Source organism: Triticum aestivum, chromosome 3B (assembly GCF_018294505.1).
Source record: "Triticum aestivum cultivar Chinese Spring chromosome 3B, IWGSC CS RefSeq v2.1, whole genome shotgun sequence".
Classification (NCBI taxonomy): Eukaryota; Viridiplantae; Streptophyta; class Magnoliopsida; order Poales; family Poaceae; genus Triticum; species Triticum aestivum.
In genome coordinates this window covers 588,622,942-588,634,398 of record NC_057801.1, presented here as the reverse complement: position 1 = coordinate 588,634,398, position 11,457 = coordinate 588,622,942, and the positions used below count along the sequence as shown (strand labels likewise).

Genomic DNA, 11,457 nt, shown 5'->3' with positions numbered 1-11,457 from the left:
GAGCACGCACATTTGATCCACACAGGAAAATGATGCAAGTTTAGGTTACATTTGTTTACAGATTCAAAAAAAATGCAAGGTTCTGTTGCTTTCTGACTGGATGAAAATTAGGCCATAGATAAATCTTGGAGGTGTGCAGTTTATTACCTCGACAACATAGCACACAGACGCATGCCACTTCAACATCTCATGCAATCAGCGTGATTACCTGACAAGACGACAAAGCTCACAGTAAATTTCAGGACAACAATGATCCTGACAAATTAAATAAAATATGTGCATGGAGAGTGAAAAGAACAATATAAATGAGACAATTGCTCATAACTCAAATTGTCAAATATAAAACCTAGATGGATAGATTGTGTCCAGAATACATACCCTCTTGTTAAAAAAAGAATGTATACACTTGAAATAAAATCTAGCGTACGAGCCTGCACCACATCAATAAATATGCAATACGAGTAACCTAAAATATAAGATGATACAAGCACTTGTTCTGACTAATGCAACTGAATCAGCTATGCAACCAGTATCCTGTAAAATAGAATACGACCTCAAATTTTCAGACCAACTTTCTCATATTAAAGCATTTTAACCAAACATATTTAGGGTCAGGCATCCATACATTAACAAACATAACAAAAAAAACATTTATGTAGGTGCAGTCATCTCGACCTTCCACGTTAATTCAGCACATTTCAACCATGGCCGCCCCTCGGTTGCTGTGCTGCTCGTGAAGATCAAGGAGGAGGCCGCCCTTTGGGCTGCCGCTGGCGCGTTAGGCCTTAGAGCTATCATCCCGCAAACCTGGGACGTTCATTGACTTCCATCCAGAGATGTAGCCGCCTCCTAGGAGGATTGTAACTATTTGCCCCTCTTTTCAACACAAAGAAACGCAAGCTCTTTTGTGTTTTCTCGAGAGAAAAAAAAATCAGCACAAAAGCATATAATCTATTTATCTACATCAGATGACAAGAATAAGAAACAAATGGAAAGGAAAGACAATTTGCACGGAGTCTCCGTCATGAATCTCATTGTCACCCAATAATTGCTCTTTCTTTATTTTAGATCAGTTTGTAGTACATCCACTCCCCACAGCATACTTCATTTCCAAATTGGAGAAAACAGTACATTGCTCTTGGGCTCCCGAATCTTAAGAAAATCTAGCAAGATATCTACCCATCCAATAGACGTGGCAAATTGGAGAAAACAGTACATTCTTATGCAAATTCATTATCATGGCAGGGATCACCTAAGCAAAAAAGCATAAAGGTGGCTAAATTATTTTCGACGCTGAAAGCATATACAAACTGATAGTCTGCAGCTCCTCAATCAATCAATTCTGCTTTTGAAATAAAATGTGTGCCATATATCTGAAGGGACAAGGACATATTACTCAATAGAAGATCTCTCCGATTTTCTAACTGACTTAGCTAGTCAGTTAAAGCTAAGGCTCCATGCCACTATTACACGCAGGCAGCAAGGGAACACAAGCAGAGGAAGCCAACAAAATAACACCATGCCAGAAATATTGTACAAGGACAGGCGCGGAGGATGAACCACCATATCTGAAGATAATCAAATAGAGACAAAGGCGACAGCGTTGGAGAAACCAACAACCACTGGTCAGTGCTAGCACACGCGCGAACCCAAAGCAACCTGAGGAAGACACACATCAGTACATTTGTGCACAAGCAGGCTACAAAACGAGCGAGGTGAAATCAAACAGAAGCTAGTCATGATCCTCCATGGGAAGTGGGAATGAGGAAGTGGCTTTCTGCTGCTCGTCAACGAGCAGCGGAGGGCCACGACGCCCCTCGCCGACAACAACCACCCATGTCTCGAGAAGCAAATCCTCCTATTTCCATACAACCACTACTGATATATGGTCAATCATTATCATCACATAAAAGTTTACAAATCCATAGATCAATCATCGCCAACACACAAGAATATACCTGCAGAGTCAGAGTGAGTGCCAGTTCGGGCTGTAGAAGAGCCTGGGTTGGAGGGAGTGAGGGACGGAGCAGCAGCGGGGTCCATGGGGTGCACGCGCGCGCGGGGGGTGGGGGGAGCTACTCAGCTCAGGTTGGACAAGCAGCACCACACCTTGCTGCATTGATGAGGGGCCGTAGGGGAGTAGCAACGCCATGCCTTGCAAGGAGCAGCAGGTGTCCACGTAGTCGCCAAGAGGAGAATGCCGAGGGAGAAGCGGATCAAGAGGAAAATTTCTCCGGTGGCCGGCGCCAGAGAAGACTAGATGAGGTGCCGGCAGCAGCCGCCACTTTGGGGAGGAAGGGAGGAGGATGCGTGTGAGAACAAGAAAAGGATACTCTCTCGGTTGAGCAACAGCAAATGAGCATACGACGCGTAGGCCAACAGGATAGACAATGAGCGCTTCCTTTTTTCCCAGCGCGTTTTTTTCTCTCCTTTTTCTCTTTTTTCTGTGGGGCACACGTGGCGTAGCTATTTGCTCGCCCAACAAGTCACTGTTAATGGGTGTAATGCTTCTTTCATCCATGAAGAGGGGTCCAGCACCAGCGGCGCTGTGATCCGCGAAGTGTGCTAGTGGTGGCCGAGAATTTCTTCCTCGGTCCTGTGGTGGACGCTCACACTGCTGAGGCTCTGGCATTGAAACGAGGCCTTGTGCTTGCTCGGGGCTTCAGAATTCACCACCTTATTGTCCAATCGGATTACTTGCAACTGGTGGAATGTATGAACAATGGATATGGTTCTCCATCTATAGCGGCACTCATTATCGACGACTGTTTTGATGCTTGTAGGGAGTTTGGTAGGGTCTCTTTTGTGCATTGTGCGCGTGAACTAACTGCGTGGCTCATGAACTTGATTAGCTAGGATAATCTAGTTTGATGCAACGAGGTATATAAGCACAAGCAAGGCATTGCAGATAAGAATAAAGGCTGAGTACCAGACAGGGCAAGCTTAACCAATACCATATTAAACTAGTTTAACCACTACTTTAACTAGCATTTTTTTGTTCTATCATGCCAACAGAAGAAATAGAGTAAAACAGGTCATGGTGAAATTTGGCTTACATCAGTAAAAAGACTGACCTATGAATTTTATTTTTCAGTCTTATCTTCCACTTTCACACTCCTTTTCTCCTGATATTGATTCTTCCTCATCAGGTCCAGCACTAGGTGGCATCCTCAAACCCTTCCGATGGTAGTACTTCTTCCAGTCGAGCTCAACAAGCTTGGTGGCCTCCACCAACCTCGATGCATCTACCAATGCATTCACTACATCCTGCAGCACACCCCAGTTGACTCCACAACACCTTTTACTAGCAAAGATTTCATAACAGCACCTCAGTGCACAATCCAGCTCTCCAGCCTGCAGAAGGTGTGGCACGAGAGTCTCTTATGTCACCTTATTTGGGGCACACTCATTCTTCATCAAATTATCATACACCTTCTTGGCCTCCTGGAACCTCGCTGCTTGGCAATATCCTCGAATCAATTCATTGTAGGATACTATATTGGGTTTTGGCCCGTCCTTCTCCAACCTCTCAAGCACAGCAGCTGCATCATCAATCTTACCTTCTGCAACCAAACCCCGCAGCTTTGCATTGTAGCATTTTGCGTCTGGCTCCAAATTCCTCTCCTTAATCATTTCCCATACTGCCTCGGTTTCCTCATTACGGCCACTGTTGTGAAACCCATCCAAGAGCGAGTTGAAAGTAATAATGTCAGGTGAAACACCGTGCTTCTTCATGAGATGAACAGCATCAAGAGCCGCTGAGAGGTCGTACTTCTGGCAGAATGTGCGGATGAGTGCGTTGTAAGAGTACACGTCGGGAACAATGGAGGGGTGAGTGGCTGGGATGTCCTGGAATGCAACAGCGAGCCCGTCAAGATCTCCGGCCTCGGCGTACGCGGCAAGGACGGCGTTGAATGTCCTCGTGGACTTATGCCGCGCGGGAAGTTGATGGAAGGTTGCGGCCGCTTGGGATGGCATGGAGGCACGGCCGTAGAGGCAGATGAGGCGCGCGGCGAATTCCGCGGTTGAGGTCTCGAGGAAGGGCTTCTGCGCGTCGATGATGGCCTGGATGCCGTCTGGGCGGCCGAAGGAAGTGAGGCGGCTCACCGCTGCATCGTACAGGTCGTGCCGGTCGCCGAAGCGCGGCGATGCTGACGAAGCTTGGACGAACATGGAGACCAGCTTATCAGGGTCCCGCTGCCTGATGAAGGCCTTGAGGACACCGCGAAGGGGCTTCCGGAGGATCTGGTCCGCGTCGGGCTCGGCTTTGGGTGGTTTTACGGTTGGCGGGGAGGGGGAGAAGATGCTGGAGAGGCCGTTTGACAAGCTGGAGGCAGTGGCCGCGGCGGCGGCCGCGGCGGGGTAGGCCATGGGAAGGGGGGCGAATGGTGGGGTACGAGGCGAGAGGAGTGGATCGGAAGGGCGGAGGAGGGCGTTGGCGCGCGCTTGGTCTTGCGATTGCGTTTGGGTTGTTTGACTCTTGGCGGCGAGGGAGAGGAGAAGATGCGGGAGAGGCTGTTTGCCCGGGCGGCGGCGGCCGCCGCCGCGGCGGGGGAGGCCACGGGAAGGAAAGCGGCGGATGGTAGGGTATGGCCGAATGGGGCGAGAGGAGTGTTTTTTTAAGACAAGTATGGGGCGAGAGGAGTGCGGTGGCTGGACCTGGACCGACCCGAGCCGGCGAATGTACAGACACGTCCGGCCGAAATCACTAGTCCTTTTTTCTAATCTAGACACGCTTGCTTTATTGAGTAATAATGTTCATAGGAATACAATCCATATGGGTTTATAAGCCACAAATGGCGCTCGAGCTCCAGACCAAAAGCATACTTAGCGAGGCTGTGTGCCTTGATATTAGTCTCTCGCTCCTCAAAAATAAAGGAGTATTGATGGAAATTTCTAGCTGTCTCTATAATTGCCTTGACTATACTTCGGTACGCTCCTCCAGTTTGGTTCTTGATATCACGAAACTACACCTTGGCAATCCGATGCAATAACAATATATGTTAGTTGAAGATCCGCTGCTACCGCAAGAGCTTCCCGGCAAGCTAGAGCCTCTAATATCGTTGGGTCAGAAATTCCTCTGCATTTTATTGCTGAAGCTCCTAGAAACATGTCATCCGAGTTCCTGCAAACGGCACTAAAAGTCCCTTTGCCTTGGTCCCTCGAGACAGCTCCATCAACCCTCAGTTTTGCAACTCCAGACGTTGGAGGGATCCATCACGTACGGCTAGGTGACTGGCGGACGGCAGCAGTCCGAACCTCTTGCTTGGGCTTGCAATCATTTAGTTCCCTCAGGTATTTCATGATGAAATTATGAGTTGATAAGGGGCTTTGAAATATATTTTCATGCAGCGCCTGCCTTCTCGCGTACCAAATCAACCACAGGGTCACCACTACTTGGGTGAATTCCGTTGTGGACAACAGATCCATAAGTGCAAAGATCCATCTCTTTGCATCTGGTTCATTGGAGTTGTTTAGAGCTTCAACAAGATCTTGATCCTTCAAGGCCCATACACACCGTGTTGCACTGCAATGGAGAAGCGAGTGTTGCCAAGAATCCTCTGCTCCACATAGTCCACAGGTGGTGGTCGTCGACATATTCCTATCATGTAGCAGATCGGTAGTGGGCATGGAGTTTTGAGCAAGCCTCCATAAAAAATTTCTGACTTTTGAGGGGACATCCACCTTCCACAACTTTGACCATGCCCGTTGCTCACCTTCTGTATTAGAGGAATTTGATCAGCCCTCAAGCCAAGCTTCTCTTCGCAATTTTGTTTCAGTGAGCATTCGATATGCAGACCGAACTGAAAAGACTCCATTCTTCTCATGTACCCAGGCCTAGAAGTCCTCAATATGTCTCGTGCATAAGGGTATAAAGAGGATGGTATTTGCATCAGTGGGTAAGAACACCTCCTCTATCATAGCTTGGTTCCATTCTCACCTGGTAGAATGAGGTGTCAAACTAGGTGCGGTGGGTTCAGCACCCTACTCACTATTGGCCTCATGTTGAACGGTCTCGGTAGCCAGTTCTGCTGCCATATGTGGGTGGATTGCCCATCACCAATACGACGAATGAGGCCTTGAACAAGAACATCTCGTCCTTCTAGAATGGATCTCCGGATGTAGGATGGGGTCGCACCCAACTCTGCACGCAAAAATATGTGGTGCTACGGTATTTTGCTTTCAATACTCGTGCACTTAGGGATTCCGGCTCCTTCAGCAGACGCCATGCTTGCCTGGCCAGAAGAGCTAGGTTGAAGAGTTCTATGTCACGGAACCCTAGCCCCCCATTGTACTGACCCAACTTGGCTTCCACAACTTGGCTTTCTCTTTTACTCTTTGCTGCCCCACCAAAATTTACGAATGAGTGTATTGATATGCTCACATAAGCCCCGTGGTAGCTTGAAACAGGACATCGAATAAACAGGCACAACCTGGGCAATTGACTTAATTAAAACTTCCTTCCCTTCCGAAGATAGAGTTTTTCTATCCAATCTTTAACCTTGCTCCACACTCTATTCTTTAAGAACTTAAAAACACCGTTCTTGTTATTTCCAACATTAATAGGCATACCCAAATATCTCTCAGAGAGGGATTCGTTGGCAATATTTAGCGCATTCATTACCTCAGACTTCAGTATATTGGGACATCCCTTGTTGAAGAAAACTGAAGATTTTGCCAAGTTAATTCTCTGGCCAAGAGGCATTACAATAACTATCCACCAGTGAGGACAATTCATTTTCTCTATTACAATCCTCACTTGCTCCATTACAACTGCCTTTGACAAATAGTAGGCTGCCATTCGCAAAGAGCAAGGGGCTTACTGGTGGTGCCGATGGAGCCACTCGAATTCCATTAAGGTGTGATGATTCATCTTGTGTTTTTAAGGCCGAAATCACTAGTCAAGGTCTCAAGGATGGAGACCTCCCCTGTGCGCCCGTAAACGGTAGCAACGCCCCCCCCCCCTTCGTGGGCTGGCCCATTTACACGAGCGTCCTCTCGATCCCATCAATTGCTCGTCCCGAGTGAAAGAACATGCGGTGCCCCCATGTTTGGTTTTGTCAATTGATGACAATCTCTATGGACTAATGGTTGTCTTGAGTTGTATTTGAAGGATTTGTCCATAGGCTTTTGTTGAAGTCCATGTGTTGGTTTCAAGGAGTTTTTGAGTTGACCAAGGTGTTATTAAGAAATTATCCAAAGATTGGTCATGCGAGTGTTGAGCTTATTGCAAGCATGTCTTGAAGAAGAAGGTTGTGTGATCATTCATGTTTACCTTCAAGACATCATCCAAATGAAGAGAGTTGCAAAAATTCAAGGTTGATCAAGACTAAGTCAAGAGTGAATTAAGTTGATCAACTCACAAAGCATAGAAGATGTACCGAGGGGGATCAAGTGATCCCATGGTATGGTAAGCATTGTCCATTACACTTTATGTACTAACCCATGGTCTATGTGAGAGTTGTATGTGGGGTTAGGTACGTATCCATGGGCTTGCGTCAAGAGGAAGATATCATACAACCCATGGAAAGGATGACATCAAGTGGTGATCGTCATCAAGATTGTCGTGTGCAAGTTCAAGTGGAGCATCAGAAAGAGATCAAGTGCTTGAATCTTGCCATCCATTGTGGTGTCAATGGACTTGTGAAGATGTGCCGAAGAGTGGCTCACCCATAGTGAACTATGGGGGAGCAATCATCTAGTCTTCATCGAGCCAACGCAATCAAGAAAGGTGGTCCAACTTGAGGGAGTCAAGATCGTCTTCATCTAGCTCAAGTGGACCATGTGCAAGGCAAAGGTTTTCCCTTGATAGGTTTTCTATTTTACCGGTCTTGTGGTGGTAGTTGGGAGACCGAGTTATAGGATCGTTTGCCGTACTATCAAGGGGGGCTCTCAAGTTGGTAGCTTGATCGTATCGTTAGTAGAGAGCTCAAACCATTGCATCCTTGCATCATGTTTCTTGGTTCTTGTTTGGTTATCTTTGTGAGTCTTAGAGCTTATGGTCATCTTGATGACAAGCTTGAGTTCATCGAAAACGGAGTTCGCATGCGTCTTCTATGATGTTTTCGGTGTTGGAGGTTTTACCGGTCTTATCCGATGAAGGGTTCTCACCATTTTCTTATGGGACTTTTCTCATTTGCTTATTCTTGATATTTCTATCAATATTGTGTTAGCCCATGTCGTTAGCTTTCCAACAAACTTGGTTTCGTTGAATTCGGAGTCCGTTTGCAAAAGTTGTGGCTGTTTTGGTAAAGGCTGCAGCGGTACTACCGCGACTAGAGCGGATGTAATTTTTTACTACCGCTCCAGAGCGGTACTACCGCTGCTCCTGAGCGGTAGTACCGCTCCAGAGCAGTACTACCGTGGCTCCTAAGCGGTAGTACCGCCCCGGACCAAAATCTCGTGTTTTCTCTCTCGTTTGGGCTGTTTTGACCGTGCTAAGCGGTAGTACCGCTCCTCCAAGCGGTAGTACCGCTTGTGCACGACCTGAGCACATAACGGTTGGATTCGGGAGGTCCTATAAAAGGGGGTCTTCTTCCCCAATGAACCTAATCCTTTGAGCTCGTGTTCTTCCCCCATTGTTGACCTTCTTCGAGCTTGCTAACTCTCAATCCCTCCATGGATTCTTGCTAGTTCTTGAGGGAAAAGAGAGAGGAGATCTAGATCCACGTTTCCACCAATCACTTTCTCCTCTAAGTGAGGGGAACCCCTTGGATCTAGATCTTGGAGTTCTTCGTGTTCTTCTTTCGTTCTTCCTCTCATTTTCCTCCCTAGCATTAGTTGCTTTGGTGGGATTTGGGAGAGAAGGACTTGGGCACTCCGTGTGCCCTTGCCATTGCATTTGGTGCATCGGTTTGAGTTCTCCACGGTGATACGTGGAAGTGAAGTTTGAGAAGCTTATTACTCTTGGGTGTTTGGGCACCCTAGAGCTTGTTCCTCTTGGTGCCTTGGTGCCCTAGACGGTTGGTGGTGTTCGGAGCTCAATCATTGTGGTGTAAAGCTCCGGGCAAGCGTCGGGGTCTCCAATTAGGTTGTGGAGATCGCCCCGAGCAATTTGACGGGTACCGGTGACCGCCCCCAAGGGTTGCCAAAGTGTACGGGTTCGGTGACCGCCCCCAAGGGTCGCCATTTGTACGGGTTCGGTGACCGCCCTCAAGGGTCCCTTAGTGGAATCACGGCATCTTGCATTGTGCGAGGGCGTGAGGAGATTACGGTGGCCCTAGTGGCTTCTTGGGGAGCATTGTGCCTCCACACCGCTCCAAACGGAGATTAGCATCCGCAAGGGTGTGAACTTCGGGATACATCGTCGTCTCCGCGTGCCTCGGTTATCTCTTACCCGAGCCCCTTTACTTATGCACTTTACTTTGTGATAGCCATATTGTTCTTTGTCATATATCTTGCTATCACATAGTTGCTTATCTTGCTTAGCATAAGTTGTTGGTGCACATAGGTGAGCCTAGTTGTTGTAGGTTTTGTGCTTGACAAATTAACCGCTAGGTTTATTCCGCATTTGTTCAAGCCTAAACCGTAATTATTTTAAAGCGCCTATTCACCCCCCCCTCTAGGCGACATCCTCGATCTTTCAATTGGTATCAGAGCCTCGTCTCTCTTTATTAGGCTTTACCGCCTAGAGAGTAAAGATGTCGACTAGAGGATTAGGATTCTCTGACACTCTTAGTTTCGATGGCACAAATTTTGATGTTTGGGTAATTCGCATGCTTAATCTCTTTAGGGTCATGGACCCAAATTTAGAGCGAATTGTAGATATGGGTTTTTCTCCTCCAAAGGATCCCCAAAGATTATCTTTAGAGGATGAGAAAAACTCTTATCTCAATGCTCAAGCTTCTAATGTGCTTTTTGATGCTTTGAGCAATGTAGTTATATTTGAACTCATGCCGTTCCGGGATGCTCATGAGTTATGGACAAAGCTTCAAGATAAATATGGTGTGTCCAATATTTGTGGGGATGATTGTTCTCCCTCCACCTCCGGTCGTATAGTCTTCTCAACTTCTTCTACTTCACCTACATGTGGTTTGCCACAAGGAAATGATATGGTGAGTAGTGTTGGTCATTGCAATGATGATAGTATGCTTACTGTGGATGATCCTTCATCACTATATTATTGCAATGCTCCTTCTTTGGGCTTTAACACTTCGAGCACTCCAAATGTTTCACATGCTTGTGTTGATAGTCCTTGCATATCATGTAGAAATTGCTTGACTAAATCGCATGATGATATGCTTGCTATGTCTTGTTGCCATGATAAAAATGCATCTATTTCCTCGAATTATTGTGCTAACAATGTAGAGGAAACCGAACACTCCATGGAACAAGATGTGGTGTTTAATGGTGCCTCAAGGGATCCTACATCATCATCTATTGCTTTTTGCCTTATGGCTAAGGCATCAAAGGTATCTCCTACTTTGTACCCCAATATGTCTCTTGATGATGATGTTGATGCTAATGATGATGAGGATAATGATGAAGAGAATGATAATGTTGCCTCCTTAAAAACTAAGGGGGAGATGATTTTTAAAGCTCTTCATAAAAATAAAATTGCTCGTTCCAACTTCATGGAAATTATGTCCATTGCCATTGAGGGCAAGAAATATATTGAGGAGTTGGAATCTCATCTCGAGGAGCATGAGGTCACCATTGAGAAAATGGAAGCTCATGGGCGTGATTACGCAAATGAGATCGCGGAGCTATCTCAAGCTCTTGAACATGAACAAACCACCAAGGAATCTCTTGAGGAGACTTTTGCTCTAGAATTGTCTAGAGTGAAGGAATCTACTGATAGAGCTCTTGAGGTGGCCAATGTTTTTGAAACTAAAAATGCTAAGCTTGAAGTTGCTCATGCTAGACTCCTTGAGGATTTTGAGCACCTCGAAAATGGCTCAAGGGTCATCAAGGGTGAGCTCATCAAACTCACCGAGTCTCATGCTCAACTTGAAGCTTCTTATTTAAAAGAGCTTGCCAAGTTGCCTTCTCCTCTTGTTGTTAATGATGATGCTTGTGCTACTAATTCTATTACTTGTGAAGCATCCATTTTGAAGGAGAATGTTGAGCTACGGGCTCAACTTGAGGTGCTATCTTGCAATTATGGGAAATTGGAAGAAAGTCATGAAAAGCTCTCAAGCTCTCATGATGATCTTCTAGTATCCCATAGTGTGCTAAAGATAGCTCATGAGGCCATGATTGCTAAGGTAACATCTAGTGAGCCTCATGTGGATACTAGCACTACTTCTAGTCAAAATAGTATATTGCCATGTGCTAGTCCTTGTAATTCATCTACTCACAATGTTGGTACATCTTGTGATGAATTGCTTTCCTTGCCTTGTTGCTCTAACGATGAAGCTTATACTTCCTCTAGTACTTGTGTTGAGACTAACCATGTAGAGGAAATCAAAGAGCTCAAGGCCCAAGTCACTTCTTTGAAGAAAGACTTGGAAAAGT

At 46.3% G+C, this 11,457-nt stretch overlaps 1 pseudogene; it reads right to left on the bottom strand.

Moving 5' to 3' along the window:
• Window positions 1–1,037: 1,037 nt before the first annotated feature.
• On the bottom strand, window positions 1,038–4,608 carry LOC123071097 (pentatricopeptide repeat-containing protein At1g55890, mitochondrial-like; annotated as a pseudogene).
• Window positions 4,609–11,457: the final 6,849 nt, after the last annotated feature.